At 36.1% G+C, this 12,687-nt stretch overlaps 1 protein-coding gene across 27 annotated transcripts in view; it reads right to left on the reverse strand.

The window, feature by feature from the left end:
- Mef2 (myocyte enhancer factor 2) overlaps nucleotides 1-12,687 on the reverse strand; it is a 790,604-nt gene that overhangs the window by 132,407 nt on the left and 645,510 nt on the right. For 2 of the 27 annotated variants that reach the window (XM_067106421.1, XM_067106428.1), the window contains exon 1: nucleotides 49-580. The exons of 21 other annotated variants lie outside the window; for them this stretch is intronic. The gene's annotated coding sequence lies outside the window, so the exon portion shown is untranslated. Of the gene's footprint in view, nucleotides 1-48; nucleotides 599-713; nucleotides 954-12,687 lie in introns of those variants that run through there. 4 more of the 27 variants (XM_067106427.1, XM_067106420.1, XM_067106444.1 and 1 more) reach the window with 4 other exon arrangements.

Genomic DNA, 12,687 nt, shown 5'->3' on the forward strand with positions numbered 1-12,687 from the left:
CTCTCATACAGGGACTTATACTAGTTTTGAATCTCTCGGTACTGTTACCTTCACGTCAATGTCTCTCCGGGAAAGTTGCCATACATCAAGTTAAGTTTTTACTTTCTTTTCTCACTTTCTGTTCGTGGAGAAAGTCCAAAAAGTCCCATTTGCGAAACTTCTTAAGAGATTTTTTTGTTTCACTCTCTCATCCTCAGAGCGCCACTGATTCTGAGAGTTTTCCGTCGAAAGTTTTCCGTTCGAAATCGCCCTCCAGTTCACTGGTCGCCGTCAGGGGCAGGTGATGAAGACACCGGGAGGAAAATCCTATACCGGTAATAATACCGACGGATCGGTACCTGTTCTTCGAGAAGGCTTATCTCCGGTGTTTTCCCTACAACCTGACACTTCTCGTCACGAGCAACTGACAAGAAAACCTTTACGAACTAGATCCGTCGAGTTTTTAAAAAAATCAGTTCTTCCCGCCGGCGTCCACTAGGTCTAGGCAACCCTTCCGGAGACCGACCCACATCGACGACGACGACGAAGACCGAAGACGGTACAAAACAACCCTTCCTTCACTTGTAGCAACGATGCACAAACTGCCTCTTGACAATCTGATTCGAAATCGAAACGTTGTGCCAGATATAAAAATATCCCCCTCATTGATAGGTGAGTTCGCAGAGAGAGAGAGAGAGAGAGAGAGAGAGAGAGAGAGAGAGAGTCAAGCCTACCTGGTGAGGGATATTGTGGTGGTGGTGGTGTTGGCGGCGGCGGTGGTGGTGGTGGTGGTGGTAGGGCTGTCAACAACGGCACAGTCTTACGACGGTGGTGGCAGCAGAAGGCAGCGGCAGCTATCGGCAGGAGTCGGCACACGACCACACGACACTGCCCTCGTGCACAGGGCCTGAGCCAACAACTGTGGCGCCACACATACTCTCACCTCTATCTCTCTCTCTCTCTCTCTCCCTCTCTCTCTCTCTCTCTCTCTCTCTCTCTCTTTCTCTCTCACACTCCTCACGCACATACACACATATTACTCTCTATCTCTCTCTCTCTCTCTCTCTCTCACGCACATATTCTCTCTCTCTCTCTCTCCTCTCTCTCTCTCTCTCTCTCTCTCTCTCTCTCTCTCTCATATCAATTAAGAGCTCCTGCCGCCTCCTCCAAAATGAACCCTCATTATCATTTCCCCTTTCTTCTTAAACCCATCGTTCTCTCCTGCTTTTAATCATTGCTTCCCTTTCCTTATTCCTCTCTCTCTCTTCCTCTCTCTCTCTCTCTTCTCTCTCTCTCTCTCTCTCTCTCTCTCTCTCATTTCCCCTTCGCTCGGCGCCAAACCCAAGACACTAGATGGCGTCCTAAGCCCTGTGGCTCCCTCGGTGTGACGTCACGCGCCAACACCAATGAGAAGCCAGGTGGGCGGGAGAAAGGCACTGGCAACAGGGGAAGACCGAACAGGCAGGTAAAAGGAAGGGGAGAGAGAGAGAGAGAAGAGAGAGAGAGAGATACGGACAGAGAGAGAGAGAGAGAGAGAGGAGATACGGACATGGAGAGAGAGAGAGAGATGACGGGAGAGAGGAGAGAGGGGGAGAGATACGGACAGAGAGAGAGAGAGAGAGAGAGAGAGAGAGAGAGAGAGAGAGAGAGAGAGAAAGAGAGAGAGAGAGAGAGAGAGAGAGATACGGACAGAGAGAGAGAGAGAGAGAGAGAGAGAGAGAGAGAGAGAGAGAGAGAGAGAGAGAGAGAAAGAGAGAGAGAGAGAGAGAGAAAGAGAGAGAGAGAGATACGGACAGGAAAAGAGAGAGAGAGAGAGAGAGAGAGAGAGAGAGAGAGAGAGAGAGAGAGAGAGAGAGATACGAGACAGGAAAAGAGAGAAGAGAGAGAGAGAGAGAGAGAGAGAGAGAGAGAGAGAGAGAGAGAGAGAGGCGGAAGCAAGACAGAGAGAGTAATAACTACATTGAACTAAACCTCTCTCTCTCTCTCTCTCTCTCTCTCTCTCTCTCTCTCTTTCGCTATCGATCTTCATCACAGACACAAAATAATTTTTTTTATCAAGCGTTCATAAAACTCAACGCAAACAGCAATTGCTAGAAGCAAGAAGGACTCCAACCTACCATATATTTTTCTCCCAAGACAAATAATAAACAAATAAACGAATAAATAAGAAAATAAAAAAAAATAGGGATAGGAGACCTACATAAGGTAGATCGATAACAACACCGTAAGCAAAGGATCAAGGTCACTGGAGGTCATGATCTAAATGTTTTCGTGAAAGGTCAGCTTATGGTAATGGAGAGGAGTTCGGCCGAGCGTATTTACCTGGAGGATTTGCCGAATCTTCTAAACAAATAATAATAATAATAATAATAATAATAATAATAATAATAATAATATTGATGATGATGATTATGATGATGAAGAAAAGCACACAATGATGTTAGGGTAAATATATATATATATATATATATATATATATATATATATATATATATATATATATATATATATATATATAAATATATATATATATATATATATATATATATATATATATATATATATATATATATATATATTTACACTGACATCATTGTGATTTCTTCACCATTTGAGTGACTCATGGGATTATAAATTTTGTATAAATAATAATAAATTAGTATTAATAATAATAATAATAATAATAATAATAATAATAATAATAATAATAATAGTAAAAATAATCTGAAAAGAAGAATCGGACGGTGTTATTTAATGAATCTAATTAACATCCCAAATATCATCAAAATGAACCAGTTTTTAAAGACATCGATTAAGAAAAATATTACATATACAGTATAATAATAATAATAATAATAATAATAATAATAATAATAATAATAATAATAATAATAATCTGAAAGAAGAATCGGACGGTATATTTAATGAATCGAAGTAATTAACATCCCAGACATCATCAAAATGAACCAGTTTTTAAAGACATCGATTAAGAAAAAAATTACATATACAGCATAGTGAAAAATATGAAGAAAGAGAAGATCCATGAAAGTGTTAAGTCGTTCTTTGCAAGAGACAAGTTTACGGGTATTACGACGCCTTAGCATGAAAAACATAAGAAGTGGGATTCTGGAATATGATGGGTAAGAACAGGAATGGAGGAGTGGATTGTGGTGTGGGAGAGAATGAAAGAAGTGGGTAGTCTATTAATGATATTATAGGATGAGAGGAATGAGAAATAAGTGAATTGAGAGAAAGACAAGGAAAAATTTAAAAAATGTCAAAGAAGTGGCAGAATATAATACCTTGGGATGGGAGACAGTGTAAAAGAGAATGTATGTTTTATAGAACAGAATGGAATACAGAGTTTAGGCCAAAGGCCAAGCACTGGGACCTATGAGGTCATTCAGCGCTGGAAAGGAAACTGAGAGTAGGTAAAAAGGTGTAACAGCGGGAAAACCTCTTAGCTGCACTATGAAATAATTGTTAGAGAGGGTGGAAAGTCAGAAAAGAGAGAATATGACGGAGGTACAGTCAAAGGAATGAAAGAATTCACAGCTAGGGCCCGAAGGAACGCTCCAAGGACCCTTAAGTAATGCGTACAGTGCAGCACGTGAGGCAACCTGAAGACACTGACCCCCTGCGGAGGAGAAATGGGAGAAGGCTGATTACTGAAGCATGCCAACGCTTTCTCCGCTTAACTACAGAGGACAAAAAGAGAGGAACCTGATATACAGCTGAGTATCCTCGCAATCATATTGGGTACCTCGCATGATTACAAGACTATTGGGGTTGCATATGTTTGGAAATATTAATACGAACGTAACAGTAAACAGAACAATTACAGCTTTGAGTATTTCCAGCATATCTTGGGATGAATGCCTCTAGATGACTGAAACGATGATTATGAAGAAAACTGATTTTTGTAAAAAAATTTAAATAAATAAAATAAATTAAAATAAAATAAAGAGTAAAATAAATATGCTAATAGGTAAGGAAGCTAGGTTCGATTACATCACTATTTCGATATCAGAATAGAAGCAGAATTGAGTGAAGCAAGAGTTAATGTAATATAGGCTGTCGACAGGAGTGAATGTGGTTTTTTAAAAAAGACATAATCCATTAGGATCCATTAGGCAAAAAAAAAATATATATATAACTATGTACATGTGAAACCCGCGCTAAGGGGTCAGTGATATAGATGACTTGTCTTTGAATAATAACAGGGGAGGTCCCTTTAATTGAAAGAACTATAAAAGTCAATTTGCCAAAGGAGCGTTGGGAGCGTATCTACAAGGAAATGCAGTTATTTAGTATCTCTCGAAGAGCAACTGACATAGAGAAAAGTACTAGTGCCGAATGCAGGAATGGAGGGCACCGTCGAGGGGCACAATTGTTATATTGTTACGTGCAGGGTCACCTTTGTAGTTATTACTAAGTAGACGCCTGGGGGATTAGGCATTACAAGGAAAAGTCTCCTGTAACGTAATTCCATTTTGAAAGGCCTTCATAGGACTAACACTTTAGTACTGTGATAAGCTGTGACGGTGGAGATGGTGCACAGTCATTAGATATAATGATGAAACTGCTTCTATCTTTACTACAGTCTGCAGAAAAAAAGTGACATGTCTGAAGTAACACGAAGTCCAAAACAATGGTGTTATTATACATCCTGGTTTGTTCCAAGAACATACAGTCAATAGGTGGACAAAGTAGCTTGGGTAAATACTTCAGGATTAAAAACTTCCAGGGAAAAGAAATGAGGCGGTTGAGAGATTTCGTTACTATTTCTAAGGTTGAATCTCAACAGTCAGTTTGTCCAAAACTGAGAATATGAGAGACAATAGAGAAAAGGAAGATGGAATGACAATACTGTGGGTAAAAATGGAAATGGCTGATGTTCAAAATAGGTGAAAATAAGTCCCGCAGGACAATGAAATAAGTGGAGAGAACAAAATGGCAACTCAGAGAGGCTTTATGAAATACAAGAAAGAGGCAGAGAATGAAGTCTCATTGTTGAACAGTTTTCTCTATAGACATAAAAAGTGGGAAGAACATCAAAAGACAGACGATTCCGCGAGACGAGCTAAATGGCGTAAAGATCTGATGTAGCTCGAAAATCAGAATACATTTATACAGATCGGTTAAGACTGAAAATATCATGAAAAATAAGAAGATATAATGGAAATTCCACTTTTTTTTTTTCCAAACATTTATAAATTTTTAAAGTATCTTTATGTACTGACGCAACATGCATGGTATTTGTCCACTTAATTCACGGTCACGTAATTACTCTTGACTTTCAGCATTGTTTAATTGTTTTTAAGTCAAGAATCAGTCTCACGGTAGGTTGAGACAATGATTCAATAATTATATCTACATGCTTCATTCTGCTTCATATCATGCTTTCACTATCAGCCTCTTTTTCGTATTCAGAACAACAGCTATTGAACAAGAGTGAAAAACTGAAATTAACCACACTTAAAAAAATGTTGAAAACTGAAATTAACCAGTTTAAAAAAAATTAGTAAGAAACTGAAATTAACCACACATTAAAAAAAATTTGTGAAAACTGAAATTAACCAAATGTTAAAAAAAAAGTGAAAAACTGAAATTAACCACACATTCAAAAGTTTTTTTTGAACAACTGAAATTAACCGCACCTTAAAAAAAATAGTGAAAAACTGAAATTAACCACATCTTAAAAAAAAAGAAATAGGGAAAAACTGAAATTAACCAAATGTTAAAATAAATTGTGAAAAACTGAAATTAACCAAATATTAAAAAAAAATTTGTGAAAAACTGAAATTAACCAAATGTTAAAAGAATTACAGAAAAACTAAAATTAATCACACCTTAAAAAAACAGTGAAAAACTGAAATTAACACCTTCACAAAAAATAGTGAAAACTAATATTAACACCACCTTCAAATAAAGTGAAAAACTGAAATTAACAACACCTTAAAAAAATAAGTGAAAAATTGAAATAAACCACTTTCAAAAAACAACTGAAAAACTGAAATTAACCACAACTTAAAAAAAAATAAAAAATTAAGAAAAATAATGGATGAATTCTAAAACATTACATCCGGAATTAAATGAATCATCTGTTTACTGCTGTCGCAGGAGTCGAGGTCTTAAATAAACCCAGAAGTATAATACGAAAGACCTTCGGAATTCTTTCACCAGAAAATACCAATGATATAATGCTGTAAAAACAAGCACGAACTATTACACAATTTATGACTGATATTCTCAAGGAGAAAAACAAAACTCTATTTTATTCGACTTCTCATGTTCGACAGAAGTGAATACTCGTGTGATATTAATCTACGTATCCAAAGGTTTCATTTTATTTATGAAAGAACCTGCGATGAAATCAAAATGAAAATCGTGTCGTTTCATAAAGCGGAAGGAATCAAAATGTTGACGTATCTCAATATGATTTACGTGTAAATGTATTTGTGTGTGAGAGAGAGAGAGAGAGAGAGAGAGAGAGAGAGAGAGAGAGAGAGAGAGAGAGAGAGAGAGATATGAATTCTGCATCTCGTGTTCAGAAGTATGAGAGAGAGGAATTCTGCACCTCGTGTTCAGAAGTATGAGAGAGAGAGAGAGAGAGAGAGAGAGAGAGAGAGAGAGAGAGAGATGAATTCTGCCACTCATGCTCAGAAGTATGAGAGAGAGAGAGAGAGAGAGAGAGAGAGAGAGAGAGAGAGAGAGAGAGAGAGAGAGAGAGAGAGAAGGGGAACCACAAAAGACAATTAGCTGCTGTATTCAAGATCTTGAATAAAAAATCTTAACTTTCTAAAGCCAAATAAAAAAAAATTCAGTTTCATATGTCTGCTTGCATTCCCCCAGCTGTCTGGCACTGACAAATTGTCTCTTCTTCTTCTTCTTTCTTCTTCTTCTCTCTCTCTCTCTTCTCGTGTAAAACCAAAGACAAGAATAATTTACAGCATGGCTAACTTGGCTACCCTTGACCAACTGGTTGTGTATCGCCGAGGAATAAAAGTTAAATAGGGCGAAAACACTCAAGTGTACATATATATATATATATATATATATATATATATATATATATATATATATATATATATATATATATATATATATATACACGTATATATATGTATATACATACATACACACAAAGAGTATAAGTTCACTTTTTCATTTCCCTAACATGCAGACGTACTGAGGAATGTTCTCCCTTTATTTTTGTTGGACGAACTTATTCCATTTTTTGTTTTCTTTGATCACTTCCAACAGTCTAACGATTCCTCTATCCTTCACAAATAAATAAAATTATTTCCCATCCCTTTCTTTATATGGAATTTCTTTTACGACATTCCATTCGTCATACAAGCCAGGAAACAACATAAGAAACAAAGTTGATGATGGTCTAATTCATCTTTAATTAATACTTATAAATCATAACAGACAGAGTTAGAGCCCAGTAAGAGTCTGGATAAGGATTTGAAGCTCTATACTTCTGGCATCGCCATTTCCAGTGGGGAAAATGCGTATGATGGAAAAATATATAAATATATTAATAGGACACACACACACATGAGAGAGAGAGAGAGAGAGAGAGAGAGAGAGAGAGAGAGAGAGAGAGAGAGAGAGAGAGAGAGAGAGAGAGAGAGAGAGAGAGAGAGAGATTTCCTTCTGTTTGCCTATTCATCATATGGAAACGGAAGACTTACTCTGGAAGTAATTTGTATCTTATGGAAGTATGTTTTTGGGTCACGAGATATTTCTCTGTTTTCTCATTTTCTACCTCTCTACATGCGCACGCACGCACACATCACACACACAATAATATATATATATATATATATATATATATATATATATATATATATATATATATATATATATATATATATATATACATAAATATATATATATATATATATATATATATATATATATATATATATATATATATATATATATATACATATATATATTTCTTTGTGTTCGGCTAAAATCTTCAATAGCATACATCCAGTTTGTTCCCTAAATTTTTCCTCAATCTCCACGTGGAGCTTTCTAAATCCGGATTCAATTTCTCTTTTATTTTGATCGACATTAATAAGAGGGCTCCCTACGGCTCCTGGATCCGAAAAAAACAAAAGGGTTCTCAGGTTCAATTCCCTTAGTCATGTTCCAAATGACCTCTACGTAAGGGAGGTTTATGAACAGAATCTGATTCAAATGCTATAAAATTATAAAATATCGAAGAGCTTAAAATAGCGGGGGCACGAGGAATCAAGTAGCAAACATTTTACAAAATATCTAAGAAGACTTTAATTACAAAAAAGAGAAAAACTTAAATTCCTTCATTTTCTTATACTACCATGTTTTCTTCAGAATATGATCCCCAAAAATTTTTTAGGGAACATCAGCTACAAGAAAACACACACACACAAACACACGTATATATATATATATATATATATATATATATATATATATATATATATATATACACTGTATGTATATTTATATATATATATACATATATATATATATTTTATTTATTTATAATGGGAGAGGCGTCACTACTGAAAACTGAAAAATGCTTTTGCTACAACAGTATCATACCCTGTTAATTAAGTTTCATTCAACAAATCCGAGTTGGAAAATAAAATAATCTGCATCTCGAGTTACAACAGTATAATGAAATAGTATAAAAACCAGATAAACATATTCACATAAGTTCAAAACGTGAATTAAAATACATTTACTATAAATAGGGCCTCAAATGCAGAAATTAACAAATTGAAAATATAAATAAATTGACACAGAGACTTAACAAAGCAAAACTATTCGACCACGCAATGAAAACGGATTATTACACAGCTGGCATTATATACAACGTCAAAAACGCTATAACAATATGATAATGCACTGCTTAACGATTCTAAGGAAACGTGATATTCTTTGCCTTTCAATACACAAACGGAATGCTTGAGCATTTTTTTAGAGGGCAAAATATTAACGACTTTTAAGGTCATTCAAATTCAAATAAATATTACGACACTGTCTATGGCCGATCCAATTCAGAAAAAATCTATAAATTTCTCTGATTATTCACTTCCCAGTAAGAGAACATTTTGTAGGCACATACAAAGTACACAAACACTTGTACATATATTCGATAAACAAACGATTATTACCAGTTTCACATTCGATACACAAATAATTATTATGATATCAGTTCTACATTCGATACACAAACAATTATTACCAATTTTACATTCGATCAAACAATTATTAGCAGTTTCACATTCGATACACAACCAATTATTACCAGTTTTACATTCGATCAAACAATTATTAGCAGTTTTACATTCGATACACAAACAATTATTACCAGTTTCACATTCGATACACAAACAATTATTACCAGTTTCACATTCGCTACACAAACAATTATTACCAGTTTCACATTCGATACACAAACAATTATTACCAGTTTTACATTCGATACATAATCAATTACTGCCAGTTTTACATTCGATACACAATCAATTATTAGTAGTTTTGTATTCGATACACAAACAATTATTAGCAGTTTTACATTCAATATACAAACAAATATTAGTAGTTTTACATTCGATACACAAACAGTTATTACCGGTTTTATAAAAATACTCGATACAATTCATGGAAAAATGTTTAGTTTGGTAGTACATAGTGTTAAGTGCCCGGAAGGTCAAGGAAAAATGATTTTGTATATCTTTCGTGAAAAGATTTTAGAATTTCAGATCGGCTTACATTTTGTCGTATTCTGTATTTTGTCTCACTCTGCTCTACACACACGCGCACAAACACCCACACATATTTACACACACACACACACACACACACACACATATATATATATATATATATATATGTGTGTGTGTGTGTGTGTGTACACACACACACACACACACACACACACACACACACACACACACACACACACACACATATATATATATATATATATATATATATATATATATATATATCAATTCATTATAAGTAATATATTTTCATATCCCCTTCGGTAACATATATGAAAATATATTACTCTGAGTAGAGTAATTGAATTAAAGGACGTTTGTAGCTTTCTGATTGTATATGAATCACGGTGATGTGATAAATAGTCATATATATATATATATATATATATAAATAACCTTCAAAATAGTGAATTATTACGACTCTGGAAAAACATACAAAACAAAGAAATGACTGATTTAACTGGCTGCATAAAGTGGTACACACAACATCAGTGATGATTAACACAGCAAAATAAAACAACAAAAAACATCACGACCGATAAATAAAAAAAAAAGCCATCCCAAAAAATTATGTAATTTAAAATTCTCAATAATACTAAAAAAAAAAAAAAAAAAAAAAAAAGCCAATTGAGAAACAAAAGTCAAGACGGCATTTCTTTCCTCTCCAATTTACTTAGGCAGTCCACGAGTCAATTATGCCTTTCCGAACTACCTCCCCACACCCCAACTACTACCCCTACCCCCAGGGGACTTTCTTCCCTCCCCCCAAGAGCGGCACAGACTATGAAGAGCAGGAGTACCAGCAGACAAGTAGCACAGAACGTGGGTATGAAAAAATCGAGGGGGGGGGAATGAATGAAGTAGGGGGAGGGGAGAGTGAAGGGGGAGGGTTAACACGAGGAGAGGTTAACAGCTTATAGAGGTGTAATGTTACATAACTCCCCAAAAGTTTCCCCCGAGGTCGTCAGCCTCTCTCTCTCTCTCTCTCTCTCTCTCTCTCTCTCTCTCTCTCTCTCAGTGAGAGATTGCTCGTCGGAACAGCTGTTGACCAGCGTCATCATCATCATCGTCGTCTCCAGGTCTCTCTCTCTCTCTCTCTCTCTCTCTCTCTCTCTCTCTCTCAACTCTCAACGAGTTAATTATAAAGTCATGTTTCCAAAGTCAAACATTTTGAAAAATCACACAGTACAAAAATCCGAAGCGCGATAACGTAATTAGAAGGAAAATGTCACTGCAAGAGAGAGAGAGAGAGAGAGAGAGAGAGAGAGAGAGAGAGAGAGAGAGAGAGAGAGAGAGAGAGAGAGACTTAACCACCCCACAGAAAATGATGGAGTTACCCTGACACAAAGGCGAGAGAGAGAGAGAGAGAGAGAGAGAGAGAGAGAGAGAGAGAGAGAGAGAGAGAGAGAGAGAGAAGTGATTCCCCATAGGCACCAGTCGATTAATGATATAACAATGTCCATTATATACGTGACCCTAACACATACACGTGCCTTACCCATAGGGCCCTAAAGGAAATATACGGCCCTAAGGGACACACAATAAAGATTGTGACCTGAATAAACGATTAACACTTCATTGAACAAAGTGAGCTGCCCTGACCTAGGTCAACCTTTTCTTCTTTGCCCTCTCTTTTCTTATTGGAAATTCATTCTAACTCGACTACAGTAGTCTTACGGGATCTTTGGGAACGTTTTAAGTGTCGCTTGCACCTGACGGATAGGCTCTGCTGCGAGTTTCTGCGACACAGTAGAGACTGATTTTGTAAATTCAAGATGAGACTACATTTTCGAAAGGATTGAATTGAATGTGGAATTTAGGCCAAAGGCCAAGCACTGGGACCTATGAGGTCATTCAGCGCTGAAAGGAAAATTGACAGTATAAGGTTTGAAAGGTGTAACAGGAGTGAAAACTCGCATTTTCAGTATGAAACAATCGTTAGAGAGGGTGGAAAGTAAGATGGAAGAAAGAGAATATGAAAGGAGGTACAGTAAAAGAAACATAAGTGGTTGTAGCTAGGGGCCGAAGACACGCTACAAAGAACCTTAAGTAATGCCTACAGTGAAGAGCGGGAGGTGGACTGACGGCACTAACCCCCTACGGGAGATTTTCGAAAGAGAATTTTTTTTTTTTTCAATTCGTTTTAGTTGCGAAATATTTGACAGAATGACAGTTAGAACATTCATTCAATTGTTACGTCACGGTGCCAAGATAGATTTGAAGTGTTTTTTTCACTGCCTGCACCTTATTCGTTTAAATAATATATAAATGAAAAACAAATTCGTACGCAGTAATAGATTCAATACATAGATTAAAAATGCAATCTGAAAGCAGTTCCTGCATTTCTTACGAAAAATCCAGTAACAGGCAAAAAGTATAAAATAAAATAAAATAAAAAAAAGCATAAAAAACATAAGTTTTTCTTTAGGTCCTCAGAGGAGAATAGGACTTGGTTAAGGAAAATCTAATTATACTCAAAACATACAAAACCGAACAGACGCTAACTCAATGAGCCCTCTGGCCTATTCAATTTTTACCGTTAGGGTTAAGACAACCCTTTATGAATATTTCTAGGTCAATCGTACAGAGAGAGAGAGAGAGAGAGAGAGAGAGAGAGAGAGAGAGAGAGAGAGAGAGAGAGAGAGAGAGAGAGAGAGAGAGAGAGAGAGAGAGAGAGAGAGAGAGAGAGAGTAATGACTTCTGCATCCCGTGTTCAGAAGTTAAGTTTAAGACGAAAGTGAAGAATTTGCATCTACTGTTCAGAAGTTTGAGAGAGAGAGAGAGAGAGAGAGAGAGAGAGAGAGAGAGAGAGAGAGAGAGAGAGAGAGAGAGAGAGAAAGTGTTGAATTCTGCATCTAGTGTTCAGAAGTTAGAGAGAACAAAATAAGGAATTCTGCATCCAGTATTCAGA

The sequence above is a fragment of the Macrobrachium rosenbergii genome, chromosome 7 (genome assembly GCF_040412425.1).
Source record: "Macrobrachium rosenbergii isolate ZJJX-2024 chromosome 7, ASM4041242v1, whole genome shotgun sequence".
NCBI classification, from domain to species: Eukaryota; Metazoa; Arthropoda; class Malacostraca; order Decapoda; family Palaemonidae; genus Macrobrachium; species Macrobrachium rosenbergii.